Genomic DNA, 17,461 nt, shown 5'->3' with positions numbered 1-17,461 from the left:
TGCATACATTGCTGCCTGACTCACGAAGTGGAAAGCCATCCGCACCGAATCTCAATCGCCCGGAGTAATCGCGGTCACAGAATGTGGAGTCTTCTGAAAGTGCGTCATATTCTGATGACTCGGGTTTCTGAACGATTTCGTTCACGTTAACACAAGGTACGGTTTCCAACCGTTTGCACAAGGACTGCGAAACAACAGATGGACTGGTCGGAGAACACTCCTGCCCGGTGCACGGAGAATAGAGAAGTTGAAAGGATTTCTTCGTCTCCCGTGCCGCTGTCTCTTCAGCAAATCTCTTGCGAGCTCTCTGCATACTTTGCGTGCGCTACAGAGTATTAATAGTGAGTAGCAGCTCCCAGCGACGTATGCGACCGCAAGCAATCGCGTACAGCAGCACCTCCTTGTATATATGCGACTAAAATAAAGCCGCTCACGCAAACTACTGCGCATATGTGGCCTGTAGAACATACCGACAACACATAGTATAGTATAAAGTCCAGGCATGCTTCAGCTTACCTTTTCTGTGGGGCCAACCCGGCCAGGAGCCCAAGAGAAAGAAACAACAGCCTTGAGCACATTGCGCAGCCGTAGTGACAGCTGAAAATGGCGCCTATGCACTCACAATAACGCGCGAAGCGCTCGTTTCTCGCCTGGCGGAACGATTGCACCTCCCACAGGTGTACGTTTTCGCCGCTTCCATTCAAGGTCGCGCCCGCGCTTAGCTCGCGCTGCGCGCGAAACGTCTCTTGTTTCCGACGGCGCCTCCTCGGATGACTGGAAATTATTATTGTGTTGTTAACTGTCACAACAGCAGTGTATACAAAAACAGGGTTAATGCCACCAGTGAAATTCTGCCCATCCACACTTTCAGAAATACTGCCAGAAGGATGCCCCAAACGATAAATAGAAATAGTCTCCCGCGAAAAAGAATGCAGGGTATGCTAAGTTTCAGAAAAGATTGCGCTGGTAGCATAATGGGTATGCTTGCGACGCGTTTTCTGCGTTTTTAGGGATGATAGAAATATTTCTGAAGTTTCCAAATGAGAGGCTGCTGTTAATTATTATTTGAAAAGCGTCGTAAATGGACGTCAACTATACAATGGGACAGTCGGTCTCTGGTCCCATCGATATCTGGCGAGCGTGATGGTCCAAAAAGGATATGTTTGATAACGCGTAAGCACTCTAAGCACAGAAATGTTTCTGTGGCTCTGCAAGTAATAATAATGAGACGGTCACACAAGCTTGGTAGCTTTTACGATCACGCTGTGCTTTAGAACCAGTCCACTAACCTGCCTCCGTGGTAGCCTGTATGCTCTCCACCAGTAGAAAAAAATCTCATGGGCAGGTAGAATTCGATCGAATTTGGTTTATTTTATGCTGCATGTTTGAGGACTCATTGATATTTCGCCGACAAACGTTGATGCCTCTACTGAACAAAGTTAGCTGTAGTTAGCTTGAGTGAACTCAAGGCCGGTTCTACGTTGATATTTGCAAGTGCAGAAATGCTCAGCAACAGAGCAGTTCGTCACTCAAGTCCGAACGAATTCCTGCTCGGGACATTGGTGAAATGTCCAGCACGAATGACCTAAGGATGTCCGCAGGAGGATAAGAACTGGATGTTGAAATTAGTTCGATAATGATATCCACTGGATGTCCCCAGGACGACTGCTCTAGGACTTGGACGTCAGGATCTTATGCGGACGTCCGAGGGAGTTTCAATGCCCATATAGTATACATATACATATATATGGAGCGGAGATTCCCGTAGTTTATGGTAGTCGCGGAGAGACGGCGCTCGCAGCCGACCCACTTCCTGTTGCGGAGGAAGTGACGATTACTAGGCTGGCGCGCGCTCGACCAATGGCTTGACGAGAGACCGCGCTGCCGCCTCCGGGATCGCAACAGACGCCGCTAAAACCTCGGAGGCAGGGCTACGTGATTTAGGTTTGCAGCGGCCACCGCAGCTAGCGCTCGCAGCCGACCCGGGTTAACCCGGGTGAGGAAGAGTAAGGAGGAGAGGGTTAGGAACCAGCTTCTCGGCTCACGCGGCAGGCATGTAGTAAAGGAGGCATTGGTTCGGCTCTTTGCACCTCGCGAGTCTGGACGTCTCCACCAGGCCCCGCACACTCTCAAGTTCAAGAAATGGCCACAGAGGGCGAAAAAATCGACCGCGCGCCGCTGCTATTAAACAAGCACAGTAGAACACCTCAAGGGATTCCCGAGTTAGTTTCAATATCTCCCGCTAGGGGCGCCGTAATAAGCGCAATTTTTTTTTACAAACTTTCTCCTACAGTTAGCGAAGCATGTTTATTACATAAGATAAGCCATAAAATTATCTTTGCTAATTAGCTACTGTACTTTTCATGAGTAAGTTTACTGTTTTTGTCATTATAAACGCAAATAGCGTTCAGCGTCATCGATCTTCCACGTGACCCCTCGCCTGGATTCAAAATTTTTTTCGAGTGCATGGCGGCACGGATTCATTCGTTCGTACACTTAGACTGGTTGCTTCTTTGTTGCTAAAATTAGTTTATTGCGATTCGATGTCTCGCGTTACTTAACTTGGGGTGAAGTGACGTGTTTGCAAGTGGACATGTAAGCCTGAAAGCTACGTTTCGGTCGTAAGCCATGCGTCCGCATCGAAATGGGAACCGTATTCTGCGACTGAGGACAGCAGTACCGGTGAGTCGCTTAATATCGCTGCCTGAATCCTTAAGTAATATTGCTCTCGTTAATTTACAGGTGGAGACAAGTTAACGAACTAGATGCTGCATTACATATGGGCAGTTAGGACCCTCCGTTGCTGTTTCCGAAATAAACTTTTAGTTGCGAATTCACGAAAGAGAAAGCGATATCGGAACGCGCGTCACATTTTTTATCTCGCAGCCGTAGCCATGGGTGACAGAGTAGACTTATCAATGTATTTTTTTTTTCGAGTCCGCCTGCAAGTTCTTTCGTCCGCAGAACCCAATAACCCTTTGATAAACTGAAGCTAAAGTATTGAATTTATTGTATCAAACAGTTGCACGCACGATAGTTCACCCATATTTCGTACCTGCTGGTTCGAAACGTTCTTGCTGTTTAGTTTGGTTTACCCGAGGACATTTATTTTTGTAGTAGTGAAGCGGTTCATCACGTTCATGCAGAAAAAGAATGCATCATTGATAATAGCTTCATGTCTTTCATGCATTTGCTTGAGAAACCAGCAGTGTGATCTCTTCTATCGTATAAAATGAGCGCACAAATGTTCTCATTTGTGATCATAATAATACTTAAGCTGTTGACACACATTGTAGTTAGGTATAGATACCAAAGTTATGAGTGGCAATATTTATTTAACCCCACAAAGCCCAACATATCATTTTTGATAAGCTGGATTCGATGCCTGAAAAATTTCATTTTGTGCTGTAAACCCAATGTACAGCCCATACAGCCTTTTCGATATTCTGGAGGGAGTGTTCAGTTGTGAATAGTACAGCAAATGAATTACTAATTGGGTAATCATCATACTAATTCATTTTACTGAATTGTAATTTTGCTGTTTTCTTCGTACTAATATACTCTCTGTGACCAGAAATATGTGTTAGCAAGTATTTTTTTTTTAAGTTTCTTTGACGTGTTTTTTGCATGTGTTCTGCAGTCACAAACCATTACAATGTCACAGTTTCTTGCATTTCGCATAGCAAAATTGATCTTTTTTCAATTTCTGATTGAGTCAAAATTTATTTTCCAGACATGCAGTAAAAAGGAACAGAGCCTGTCCCAAGCACGCCTCAACCCAGTCAGTTGACCCAGCTCCACTACCCAGTGAGCACGACTCCGCCAGTTGTCGTTCAAGGTGCGTTCACAGCTAGTGTGTGGCAGTGTGTGGCTAATTGCTGACGTTCATGCCTGTGCTGTATCTGATGTGTTGCTGTTCTGCCCCAACAGAGCCTGTCCCAAGCACGCCTGAACCCAGTCAATTGACGCAGCTTCACTACCCAGTGAGCACGACTCCGCCAGTTGTCATTCAAGGTGCGTTAACAGCTAGTGTGTGGCTAATTGCCGACGTTCTTGCCTGTGCTGTATCTGATGTGTTGCTGTTCTGCCCCAACAGAGCCTGTCCCAAGCACGCCTGAACCCAGTCAGTTGACCCAGCTCCACTACCCAGTGAGCACGACTCCGCCAGTTGTCGTTCAAGGTGCGTTCACAGCTAGTGTGTGGCAGTGTGTGGCTAATTGCCGACGTTCTTGCCTGTGCTGTATCTGATGTGTTGCTGTTCTGGCCCAACAGAGCCTGTCCCAACACATCTTGGTCCTCGTCGCAGGAGCTACCATCTACGCCAACAGGAAGAAGCCGGAGCCGAATCCGCAAGGCTTTTACACCACGAACTAAGAAGCGGATACAGAAATATTTGGATGAAATAGCAAGCCTACGGAGGACGGTGTCAAGACTGAAAAGTGCCTCGGCCTACATTCCACCAGCACGGATATTGGCAGAGTCATCCAGGTACCCCAACAAAGACGTTTTAGAAATTCTTCGTGTTCAGATGCACCTGCAACCCATGAGCAAGCACGGACGACGCTGGCCAACAGAGTTCCGCCAGTTTGCACTTAACCGCTATTTCAATAGCCCAAAAGCATACAGGTACCTGGCAAAAACCCTTAGCCTTCCAACAGTAAAAACATTAAGAACCTGGCTGTCGGCAATATCGCTCAAACCAGGATTTATGCCAGAGATTCTGGATTTCGTGAAAGAAAAAACAAAAAATTGGGATTTGATTGACAGGGCATGTGTTCTTATTTTTGATGAAATTTCTCTGAAACAAAACCTGCAGTATGACTCTAAGCATGATGTTGTTCTTGGTTATGTTGACAGTGGAACTGAAAGGTCTGGTCGTGTAGCGAACACAGCACTCTTGTTTCTTGTGTTTGGTATAGCAAAGCAGTGGCTCCAACCTGTAGGTTGTATGATAGGTGAAGGCACAGTTCCTTCTGAAGCCATTTTGAGTTTGCTGAGACAACTAATAAGTAAGCTGAAGGACAGTGGTCTCCTTGTAAAGGCACTGATCTGTGACCAAGCTGCCAACAACTGTGCACTTGGGAGAGCCCTCAAAATAACCCCACAAGATCCTTTTTTTGAAATGGATGGGACGAAAATATACTTTATTTTTGATCCGCCACACTTATTGAAGTGTACTAGGAACAACTTGCGGAAGTATGACCTCAAGGTTGGCAAGGATGTTGTTTCATGGATACACATACTCGAGATATACGAGTCCACCCACCACTTAAAGCTCAAATACCTGCCTAAAAGCACTAACAAGCATTTGTACCAGACTCCTTTCGGCAACATGAAAGTAAAGTTCGCCTCGCAGGTCTTCAGCAACAGTGTGTATTTGGCAATTGAGGCCATCATTGCTTTTAATGTTCTGCCTCCTACTGCCACACACACGGGCAGCTTTGTAGAAAGGATGGACAAGCTATTTGATGCTTTGAACAGCTCCGCAGTACGTATAAAAGAGCGAAAAATGAGACATGCCATGACCTCGTCCACAGAGCACATTGAATTTTTAAAGGCTTGCGTGCCTTGGATCAAGTCCTGGAAGTTTGATAGCCCTCGCCGGCCTACGACTATATATGGATGGCAGGTAACAATCAAGGCAATCTTGTTGCTGTGGCAAGATCTGCACCACTCTTTTAATTTTCAGTTCTTGCTAACCCGGCGACTCAATCAGGACCCAATTGAGAATATGTTCGGGCTCATTCGGCAGCAGCATGGTTTCAATGAAACTCCAAACGTCTACCAGTTTTGTGCCGGTCTACGGCACGTTGTTGTGTCAAAGCTTTTCAAGCTCTCTGACAACAGTAACTGTGAGGAGGGCAAGGGGTTTCTTTTAACTCAACTTAAGTCGCTGCAACTGACCAACCTTAGCAGCCCGACTGAAGGGGCCCCTAGCTCCACAAGTGCTGCTTTTACAGAAGAGCTCTCTGAAAGTAGTGTAGAAGCAAGTGATGACGTGCTTGAGTCAAACATAGTTTGCTATGTTTGTGGATATCTTATACATGCATTCCTGAAGAAAAGTCAGTGCAGCTCGTGCCACGACCTCCTAAAGGAAAGCAACCGGGACCTTGCAAAACCTAGTCAGTTATTTATGATGTTTAAAGCTGTTCCCATAAGCGGCAAATCCCTCGGCCATTTAACTGTTCCAACTGACGCAGCATATGCGTATGTCGTGAAGCTTGAGGACAAATTTACACACGCAGTAGAGGCTGTTGTACACCATCAAGGTGTTACAAGTGAATTGTTTTCCATTGTGGCAGAGGACACCGGCAATCTGCCATTTTGTAGTTCAGTCTGCAAGCAGCAATTTCTGCAGCTCTATGTCCACATTAGACTTCTTTGGCATTTGCGGTTGAAAAACCGGGAGTTAAGCTTGTCAAAAGCACCTAAATCTGCTGCGAAAAGAAAACTGGAGAAGCTGCAGTAGGCAACTGTCGGGGTGCCTTGCAAAAGTAAGGGTAACACTTCCTTTCTTTTTCACTTCAATGACTAGTGGATTTTGGTTTTCTTTTCTTACTTAGCTTCCTGGCCTTGTCAAATTCCATTTGTGTCAAGTATAAAAGCTTTTTCATTCTCAGTTATTCTTCGAGCCAATTCTTCCCCCTCATCCAAACGTACAGGTCAAGCGATTCTTGCTATGTAGCATTTGCCTTCTTGTTTTTGGCCTCCATTGCTTACACAGCCTAGTGGCTTCCTACTTAAATGCAAGATTTCTCATCCCGATATTGCATTGCTGGTCTCATCCAGAATTGCTCTCCTTGCTGGGAAGACTGGGTTTTTGCCAGGTACTGAAGCAAAACAGGTTCAAAACAATCTGTTTCCACTGCTCGTTGTCGCTTGTTACCAGACCGCCAGGTGCGACGGAAGGCAAGCACTATACCTGTGTTCTAACGGCTGAATGTGCCGCAAGCCACCCATGTACGCGAATGCTCGCTGATGCCATGTTGATGTTAACCAATGTATAGAGCATACAGTGAACCATATGCGAGTGGTACGCTGAAGTGATTGATTGCAGAGTTTCGTTGAGATGTTGTCCTTCTCGGTCATGGTTCTCGGATGTGGCGGCCTGGTCAGTTGCATTGGGTAGCAGTCTCTTGAGGTAAGCACCTGCTGCTGCAGTTCGCACAGTGACATGGACTCCCAATTCACATGCACCGTGGGCAAATTGTGCTTGCGGCCTTCCTCGGCGGCCGCGGTCTGGCATGAATGGAGGCCAGCATACGTGCTCGCATGGTCTCAAGTGCGTGACGTTGATAGCCACGTGGGTGGAAAGGCCCACAGAAGTGGCTGCCAGAGGTGATGCCCACGAAACGAACGATGAACACATTGAGACAAAGTGGGGCGCGAAGTGCGAGCGACACTTTAGCGGCCCCCGAAAGAACAAAAAGAAACATGCAGGTTGGAAAGGAGTTTGAACTCTAAAGTGGCGGGTAGTCCATGTTACTGTGTTGGCTGAGGCAGCAGATGCTTGCATCACCCGATTGTTTCGCAATGCAAGCTGCTCACTTTCTACGGCAACTGTCGGTTCAAACAGGTGGGACGCTCTGTCCAACCTGTTTGCACTGCTGGTTGTTGCTTGTTACCAGACCGCCAGGTCCGATAACGAAGTAGGAGCTCGCGTTAATTATTCCAGCGTATCTCGACATGCAAATTTTATTTTTGTTGTTGCACGAGAATGTACAGGGACACTGCTTTTCTTCTGCCAATAAAGTCGCACGTTCAGTTCACTCACTTGTCTTGTTTGTACGGGCGTCAGTAGAGGTTCTTTGGTCTCCTGGCAATTAGAGCGTACCAGCTATGCGGCAGCCAGAACAAGGCATGCCGCAGAGCCATAGAATGCATAGCCAGCAGGGCGAGCACAGCGCGTACCAGCGCACGCTACCGGCGAGAAACGGCCATATTGGATATTGCTCTAAAAAAAAAAAAAAAAAAGAGAAACTGCGTTTCCGCTTCGGTGTTAAGCATCGCCATCTGGCGTCCCCCCCGCTAAGTTCCATGCGCTGCCGCTGCTTATTTTGGTACCACTGCGGAAGGTACAGTTTCCCTTCTCTAAATTAGTCCACTAGCTGTAATCTCGACGTGTCAAAACGGGCGCTACGCGGACATCGCAGTAGCGTGGCCGATCCCTACGCTTGTGGACGTTTCAGACTCGCGGCTAAGCATTCCGAGCATCGGCGACGCGGACTTAGCGACCAAGATTCACGCGCGGAATCCACGGACAAGCAGCTAAGCCTTTCAGCGCTAGGTGTTTCGGAATTCGTGACGAAGCACATCGCGCACGCCATCCTCGGACACGCGGCTAAACATTTCGCGCATAGGGAGTCTCCGACTCGGCGATCATGCACATTGCGCGCGGACTTCGCGGACCCTCACCGAAGCATTTTGTGCATCGGCGCCTCCGACTGCGCTAACAAGCGCATCGAGGGTCGACTCCTCGAGCCCGCGACTAGGCATTTCGCGTGTCGACCCCTACTGCGCGGCTAGGCATTTCGCGCGTCGGCACCTCAAACTGCGCGACTAAGCACATCACGTGTCGGCTCCTTGTATCTGCGGCTAGGCATTTCGCACATCGGCACTTCGGACCCACAACCAAGCATATTGCGCGTTCACTTTATTATCATATTGTCACGATAGCTCGTAACAATATGTAACATACCACCCCTTCATAAATAGAACCTCATCATGAGCTCTGTTCACTAGGCCCCTTGAGCTGGCACAGACACCTGGCTGCAGAAGTGATCGAGGCATCATACAAAAGTAAAATTCTGGAAAGCACCTAGCAGTCGCCTATTTTTCGCAGTCGACCGCGTCACCGGCAGCCGCCTCCTCGTCGACACCGCAGCTGCTCTGTCTCTTGTGTCCGCCAAAGGCGCAGATCACCAGCGCGGCAAGCCCAAACCCACACTCCACGCAGTCAACAACGTCGCCGTCGCGTCATATGGGCTCCCGTCAATTACTCTAGACGTCGGACTCCGGCGCTTGCACAGATGGGTGTTTGTGATCGCCGACGTCAGCACTGCCATACTGGGAACGAACTCCCTCAGCAATTCCAACTTAGATGTGAGTGCTCCCGATCGGCTCCGAAAGGATAGCGTCACATCCCTCGATGTACTTGGCCTGCACTCGAATCTCACCTCACCTGGCAGCCGTCCGTTTTGGCCGATCTCATCGTATGACAAGATACTTACTGATCACCCGCAACTCACGACGCCCCCAACCAATGCGCTGCCCTGAAACACAACGTGACGTATCATATCACCACCATTGGCTCACCTGTCGCCTCGCTCCCGCAGAAGCTCGCTGGACGGAGGTTGGGCGTCGCCCGCATTGAGTTCAAGCACATGCTTCAGCTCTTCGTTTATTTGTCCTTCCTAGAGCAATTGGTCTTCACCACTGTATCTGTTTCCAAAGCAGCCCAGTGGCCACTGGCGGCCTTGTGACGATTTTTTAGCTTTGAATACCATCACGATTCCGGATCAATATCCAATTGCCCAAATACATGACTTCGGCACTCGTATCGCAGGAACCAGAAAATACAGCAAGGTTGATTTGGTAAGCGTGTACCACCAAATTCCTCTCGAACACAGCAACATTCCGAAAAACCAATCACCACTTCATTTCATCTATTTCAGTATGTCCGTATGCCTTCCGAGCAAACTATTGAAAGGTTTATGGGAAAGCTTACGCGCGGGCTTCCGTTCATATTCCACTGCTTTGACGACGTTCTAGTTGCAAGTCGCACAGACGAAGAGCACAAAGAGCACCTTCTCGTTTTATTTGAGAGACTTGATGAACAAGGCCTAGCCCTAAAGCTAAGGAAATGCATTTCCGGAGTTGAAGCCATGGATTTTCTAAGCCATCGCATTTAAGCCCATCACGCCACTAGAATCACGGGTGTGTGCAATCAAGGAATTCCCCTCTCCAACCTCCTTAGAAAAGTTGCGTGAGATTCTAGGGCTCATAAATTTTCACAGGCGCTTCATACCATCCTGTGTGCAAGCTCTTCAGCCGTTGAGACCTGCTGCTTCGCGACTAAAAAAAGAAGAGCCTAGCTTCCATTTGTCCTCGGAGCACGAACACTCCTTCCAGGAAGCCAAAACGCGGTTGGCGCCTGCCGTGTTGCTGATTCATCTGTCCCTCGACGCGCGAACTCACCTTATGGTAGACGTATCGACTACAGCATACAGCAGTGGGTGCAATACTACAGCGACACGATGGCACAGACTCCAGGCTGGTGCTTTTCTCGAATGGCCTCAAACCTACAGATTCTCGTTACAGCATTTTCGGGAGGGAGATGTTCAGCATATATTGCGATGTCATGCATACCTGTTTTTCCCCTGAAACCTGTAGCTTTTACATTCCGACCGACATTAAGCTGCTAACATCCGTTTTTCAGAACAATTGTTCCTGGTACTCAGAACGGGAGCTTCAGCAACTTTCCTTTATCTCCGAATTTTCTACTCACATCCCGCATATTTCTTGGACTAAAAATTTGGCAGCTAACTGTCGCGAATCGGCGCTGTGCCTGCTAGCCGTGTGGATATCAATGCTGTAACCTCCCCCCCCCCCAAAAAAAAAAAAAAAAAACGACCCCGAGCTAATTGCGGGAAAAAGTATAATCACTCTATCTTGCCGAGGTTCCGCTTCCCTGCAAACAACATCGGTCATGTGCGAGTCATTGAATGTTCGTGCCGTATCAGTTTCGGTGGCCGATATTCGATTCACTGCACGGGCTAAGCCATCCTGACATCAGAACAAAACAATCCTACTACAGATCGCGTCGTCTAGCCAGGGATAAAAAAAAGATAGCTGGGAGGTTGGTTTTGCGTAGGTAAGTAACACACGAGTCGACTGCCTTTTTTAGAAGTAAAAGCACGTTTACTTGGTGCCTGTGGTGGCGCCTCTGTCGGGCGAGCAGGTGGCAATGACACCCACATCGAGGCATGGCAAACTGGCTTTCCGCGGATCGGCGTTCACGTATGGAAGGACGGTTACTATGAGGACTCATCCCCTCCCCAGAATACGAGACGCTTATGCGTGAATGCTGGGAGGAATGAAGAGTTTCATTTCAGCCAAACGGCTGCAGCGCTGAACGCGTGTGCCGGATCGCTTTTACGGCTTGACAGACTCCGCAGCTTCTTGCCTAGCTCCAAACATCCTGAATGATCCCGGGCCAGACGAAGCCTTCTGGGATAAGACTCTGTGTTGTTCTGACTCCTGGATGACTTAGCCCGTGCAATTAATCTAATATTGGGAGCCGAAGCTCATTAAGCCCGAACGGCCGCAAAGCAGCCTGCGCTTTGTCGCACGTGACCAATGTGGTTACGTAGGGAAGCGGCGCATCTGCAAGCTGGAGCGACGAGCCTTTTTCCTGGAATTGGCGCGTCTCGCGCTCGTTTTGATGGGCGGAGGCTGGAGCTTGAAAACACAAAGGTCGAGCAGGCACAGCGCCGATTCGCAACAGTGCGTCAGCTGCCCGATTTTCGGACACATAAATATGGCTTAAGACCGCAGAAAATTCGGAGATACCGGATAATTGCGGAAGCTCATGTTTTGAGTCAAAGGAACTGTTATTTTTGAAAACTAGGTGAACGGCTAGTGGTCGGTCAGAACGTAACTACAGCCTCGAAGAAAAAAAGCCAACTACTTCACAGCCCAACATCCCCCTATCGAAGGGGCTGTAGCCAGGTTTTGTAGGTTTGAGGCGCATTGAGAGGAACCCCAGCGGCCTGGAGTCTCTGTCATCGTACTCATGTAGTACAGCACCCACTGCTTTGGTCGATGCGTCTACCATAAGGCGAGTTGACGCATATCGAAGAACGGATAAATCAGCAACACTTCAGTCCCCAACTGTGTTTTGGCTTCCTGGAACGAGAGTTCATGCTCCGAGGCCCAGTGGAATGGCGGCATTTTTTTATTGAAGTCGCGACGGAGCAGGTCGGTAAGCATGGTAGTAAGATCGGTAAGGATGGTATGAAACGCCTGGGAAAATTTATGAGCCCCATAATAAACTCAAGTAACTTTCGGGAGGAAGTTGGGGCGGGGAAGTTCTCTAAAGCACACACCCGTGATTACTGTGGCGTGATGCCTTGGGGTGAAATGCGATGGCATAGAAAATGGAGCGCTTCTACTCCGCAATTGCATTTGAGGGGCTTTACAACCAGGCCGTGTTCATCCAGTCGCTCAAAGGCGAAAGTGCTCCTTGTGCTCTTCGTTTGTGCGTTTTGCTACGAGCATGTCGCGAAGGTAGACGAAAATAAACGGGAGTCAACGCAGGCACGTACCCAAGGGGGGGCCTGAGAAGGCCCGCCCCCCCCCCCCCCACCTTGAAATTAAGACGCATACTCCACCCTCCCCGTCCACGTCACCACTTCTCACACACAGTCCTACAGCGCCGCCAAATCAATGTTGAGACTTGACAGCTATTCGGCGGTAGTTATCGGCTCCTCCTGGGATATGAAGGCCAGTTTCCTTATCAATTCGATGCCCTCGCGATTAACTCGAGATGCATTCAGTTGTCACCGTCTATTCAACGGTCACGCGTATCGTTGTTGCTTCGTTAGTTCGACCTTCTTCGTTTAGACTAATCCAGGGAACAAGAAAGGGATTAAGTTCGTGGTCAGCTGGTCTGTATGCATGTGGAACGAGTTGCGGCCAGAGAAAGTGCCAATTGCATTTAACTTATCTTTTTGTTTCATTATTTCCTCGAATGACGGCTCGCCGCGATGCTGACAGATCCTCGGAACCATATACCCGTGATATGGGTTAGATAAGGTGGAAAATAAAATAATGCGAGACAGCGCCGATCATCAAACCCTGCAATAACCCTTGAACTCATAGGCAGTATGACTGTCACCCGTTAACTCGTCTGGTTTTTCCCTAATTGTACAGCTCTTTTCGTGCAAAATTGCCAATCGGAAACAAGAGTCGCAATGATTTGAGAAATTAGGCCATCTACTAAGGGAGAGAGCCAAGGCAACAGCCAAACACGTAGGAAAAGCGAAAATTAACAAATTTAGCCGTTGTTTATGAAAATATTTATGGATCAACATCTCTTTATTTAAAAAGGAAGTAGAGAAAACGCCGCCGGAAGTGGAGGACAATTCCGTGTGTTCTGAATGACGCTTCTACAGTTATCATTCGAGTGGCCTAACGTAGCCACTTCTCTGCTGTGCTTGCTTTTCTAACCTTCCGCGGTGGCCGCAGTACGCGTAGAGTCGTAGCTTCCTGCGCCATATGCGGTTGCATGCACTTGGCGGCCACGCATCGTTACGTAACTTCCCAAATAACAATACGAGTCGGTTGTGGCACTTAACTTGTTAGAGCAGTAAACGAGAGTTCCAAAAGAGCTGTGGTGTTCCGCAAATATATATTTCTGCATAATTGTTCCAGAGATAATTAAAAAAACGCTACTATAGTCGGACACAACTTAAGCCTGCAACTTAAGCCCCACCTACGCCCTCATAACCGCCAGTCACTGTTCCTCCGCCCCCCGAGGCTGCAAATATTTCGTACTTCAAACCTTTTCTGTTACCCATATAAAGCGGTTAATACAAGAATAATATTATTAGCGCGTAATTCATACCTTTTCCCACGCCTATTATAGTGGAATGGCGAATGCCTAATTCTTAACTGAACTCAAATAAGTTGCTTGCTTCACTACAACTATTTGTTGTGAAGTTTCACTTCAGTTGGCAGTGAAGCTTCATGAGTAAAACAGGTTCAGCAGTGAAATGGACTGCCCCGCAGACTTTTGAAGAGTGAAATGCTCAGACTCCATTCATTTTGTCTGTGTCTATTGCACACCTTACTGCTTCCGCCGATGAAAAGACTCTTGAAGAACAGCAGGCGCTCCGGAGGTATCAAGTACGACGCCATTTTGAAAAGGCCGCATGACGGCGGTTATTAATTGTTTGCTTCTGTGATTGGCTGGTAGATTAACACATCTCCGCGCGGTCCGTGTGCGTTTGTTGCCAACTGCTGTTCTTTTAAGTTCTATTCTACTAAAGTAATCTTTATTTTACACTCTCACTTCTTTACTTGTTCTTGGCAGTGTTCTTCCTGCGCTTCTTTCCTGCGCGAGTCCATTTGACGTGGTTCTTTGTTTGCCAAGTAAAGGAGAGGTGTATCGCACAGGGTTTACCTATAAAATACACCTTATTTCATTTCCTTTTTGTGGGTTTACATGTTTTTATGGCGAATGGTGGGCGTAATTTACATTTGTACTAGTAAAGGTGCCCCCCCCCCCCTCATTTCGATAGAAAAGTTACCTTGGGTTGGGCGCTGCGACTTTGTAAAGGCAGCGACTCCAAGTGCGCTGCGACTTTGTAAAGGCAGCGAAGGTTGCACCGAAGTTGGCCACCCAAGTTGCCACCTGTCGTCAGGTTCTCCAGTCGACCGCCTTAAAAGTGTACCGGAGAAGCTGATTCCCGTGCACTTTTACGGCGGTCGACTGCTCCTTCCAGACGCGATAATTGGTCTCCCGGCTCTGAGACTTTCGAAACGCCAATGGCTAGCTGTGTCGAAAAAGAGTAGCCGCAGACGGTGTCAGCGAGTGCTGCTAGCCGGTCGAGACTCGTCTGGTCGCAACCCGCCAGCACCATGCGTGCGGACAGTGCAAGGCGCGCAGGAACCGCTCACGCATAACTTAAGCTGCTTCTCGTTTGTGATGTGGCCACCGAGCAACTGACGCAACCAGTGACGCAACCACAACAACTCCTCCGAATGGAGTTTCCGGAGCCTACTGTGTTGCGATATTTGGAGGCGCTTCAGGACCGTGCGTTTCAGGTCTTCGTACGCATTGGTCGAAGGCTTACCCACTAGCAAGTCGCGTATGGCTTCGGTGATGTGGGAACATAGCGCATGAAACGACGTGCAAATACCTTGCTGTGTGCGATTTGCCTCTACTTGCATTAACCAAACTCCAGGATCCTTGGGCAAAATTTGGGAAGGTAAAGCTCTGCGGGGATGACAGGAGACGTAATCGGGGCATTGTCTGTCACCAGGAACGAGAGCAGCGTCATCTATGGCGAAAAAAATGAAAATGTAGTGGGTCAACACTTGGGAGCTCAGTTTAGCGGTGACAAGTAATACGCGCTTTGACAGGTTAAAAGACAGAGAGCCGACTGGCTTTATTTAGAAGTAAAAGCTACAAGACATCACGGCTGAAACAGGGTGGGGGGGAGGAGCGTTTGTTGCTACGTGGGTGTCGCGGTAAGTTCGTCTAATGCGAATAATTACTGACCGAGGCTGACAATTCCAAAGGTCGTTCTTTTTTTTCTGCGGTGGCGAGACTGTTCGGCACGGGCGTTCATAACTCCACGGCTTACCACCCACAGAGCAACAGCACGGTCGAGCATCTCCACCGACAGCTGATGGCGTAATTGACCGCTGTGCTCGACAGACAGCACTGGATTGAAAAGAGGCTATCCCTAGTACTACTGCGGCTGCGAACAACAATCAAGGATGACCTCGGAGTCAGCGCAACCGAGATTGTCTATGGGTCAACAGTGCACGTTCCTGGGAAGTTTTTGGGCGCGCAGCAAGGCATACCGGCAGCGGTCCGGCAGCGGTCCGGCAGCGGTCCGGCAGCGGTCCGGCAGCGGTCCGGCAGCGGTCCGGCAGCACTTAGGCTACATGCCTTTCTCGACCAGCTTATACCTAAACCCGCACGTATCACCCGTGGGCGATCTCTGTTTAGTTTCGCGACAGCGGACATAAAAATGCACGTCTTTCAGTGCCGCGACTCCATGAAGCGACCATTGACTCCTTCCTGTGAAGGCCCCTTTCTTGTTCAGAGAAAAGCTTGAAGATTGTTCCCGACAAATAAGTAACAGTGCTGTGTGACCGCGTCAAACCAACCAATATCGAACATTATCTCTTTAATTCTTCCGGCATTCACACCTAAGCCTCCAGCATTCGAGGAGGGGAGCCCTTGTAGCGACACGTCTGCCACTATACGTTGTCCCAGCTTCACGGAAATTCAGTTATCTTTCCTTTCCTCCTCGTGGCTTTCATTGCCCCATGCTATTTCTTTTACAGCTTTGTTCCAGACCGGGTTTTAATTTGGAATGAAGCCAGTTGACTCTCTGTTCTCAACCTGCGAAAGCGTGAATTACTTGCCTCCGATAAACCGAGTTCCCAACAGACCTATCAAGTTCGTCTGCTGTAAAGCGCTGATTGCCTCCGGACTCCTGTCTCCTTACGCGTACCCGCGCCCTACGAATCAGAACTTCACGTACAGACGAAATGAGCCTCTCCAATTGATGAACACTTACAAACCCCCTCCCCCCATGCAGGTTTCCAGCGTAGCAGTCGGAGATTTTACCACAACGCTAACATAATGACCGGCTTAAGAAAGTTTGTGTACTTTTAATAATACCAACTCAATGCAAACTGTTCAGATATCTGCTGCATGATTTTTTTATTTTATCGTTTTTAAAGTACAATTTCATGTGCAGTCTACGTTCATTATCTATCACGCGCCATTGCACGATAAGTCAGAAAAGCCAGTCATTAGACGCACTGACACTGATAACATCGAAGTTAGTTACTTTACATCTATAATGGAGGAGGTTTGCTTCATCACCACCACCTCCCTACACGCACAACCCCACCTATAAAGCATTCAATACATTAATAAACCAAGCAATATGAAACCATAAGTGCCTATCTTTAAGTGACACTCCCAAAAATGCTCTTAAACGTACGCAAAACCACGATGCGTTTTCGACGCCTGACTGGGGCTATAAGTATTGAATGCGCTAGCATTCGCATGCCTACCGAACTAGAAAATTGTACGTCATGTAAGACAATGCAATAGCTCATAGCCCCTAAACAATGGTTCATACCCTCGCAAGCAATGTCTCGTGCCCCCGTAATCAAGCAAAAAAAAATTCAGTGGTTCATAACCACGTAAGTGAAATGCTACAAGCGCTCAGAAAACAGTACATACATTCATTGACATCACCTTTTCAACATACAACAGCATACGTTCCAATGAAGACCACACTCACAATAAGCATCCCGACCACCAGTAAACCACTGAATAACTCGTTGAGCAATTGTATGGGTGGTTTTGATATACACGGTTGATCGTGGACCCCGGGCTCAACACACAGCGAGAAAGGTATGGAGAACTGACATTGTCTATATCCCTTTTATGCCAGCGTGCACAAAATATTTATATGTACACAAATACACAAGAATACGTATAGCACTTCAACAAGTCTAGAGCACGCTTCGCGGGTCTATTCTAGTCGTCCGTGTCTACGCAGCCGAGTTCGCTGTCGCAAAGTGTCCGCTCTCACCCGATGGGGGACTAACTCACGCGCAGAACCACAGCGTTGTACTCCGAATGCGCACAGCCTTGTCGTCTAGTGGACCTGCCACGCCCCGGCACCGAGAAAGAGGGCGAAGA

The 17,461-nt window shown here is 48.3% G+C and overlaps 1 pseudogene; it reads right to left on the bottom strand.

Moving 5' to 3' along the window:
- Window positions 1-17,461, bottom strand: part of LOC140219131 (uncharacterized) — a 35,246-nt pseudogene that overhangs the window by 10,241 nt on the left and 7,544 nt on the right.

This window comes from Dermacentor andersoni, chromosome 6 (genome assembly GCF_023375885.2).
Source record: "Dermacentor andersoni chromosome 6, qqDerAnde1_hic_scaffold, whole genome shotgun sequence".
NCBI classification, from domain to species: Eukaryota; Metazoa; Arthropoda; class Arachnida; order Ixodida; family Ixodidae; genus Dermacentor; species Dermacentor andersoni.
The sequence above is the reverse complement of the archived record's forward strand: the minus strand, read 5'-3'. Positions and strand labels throughout refer to the sequence as shown.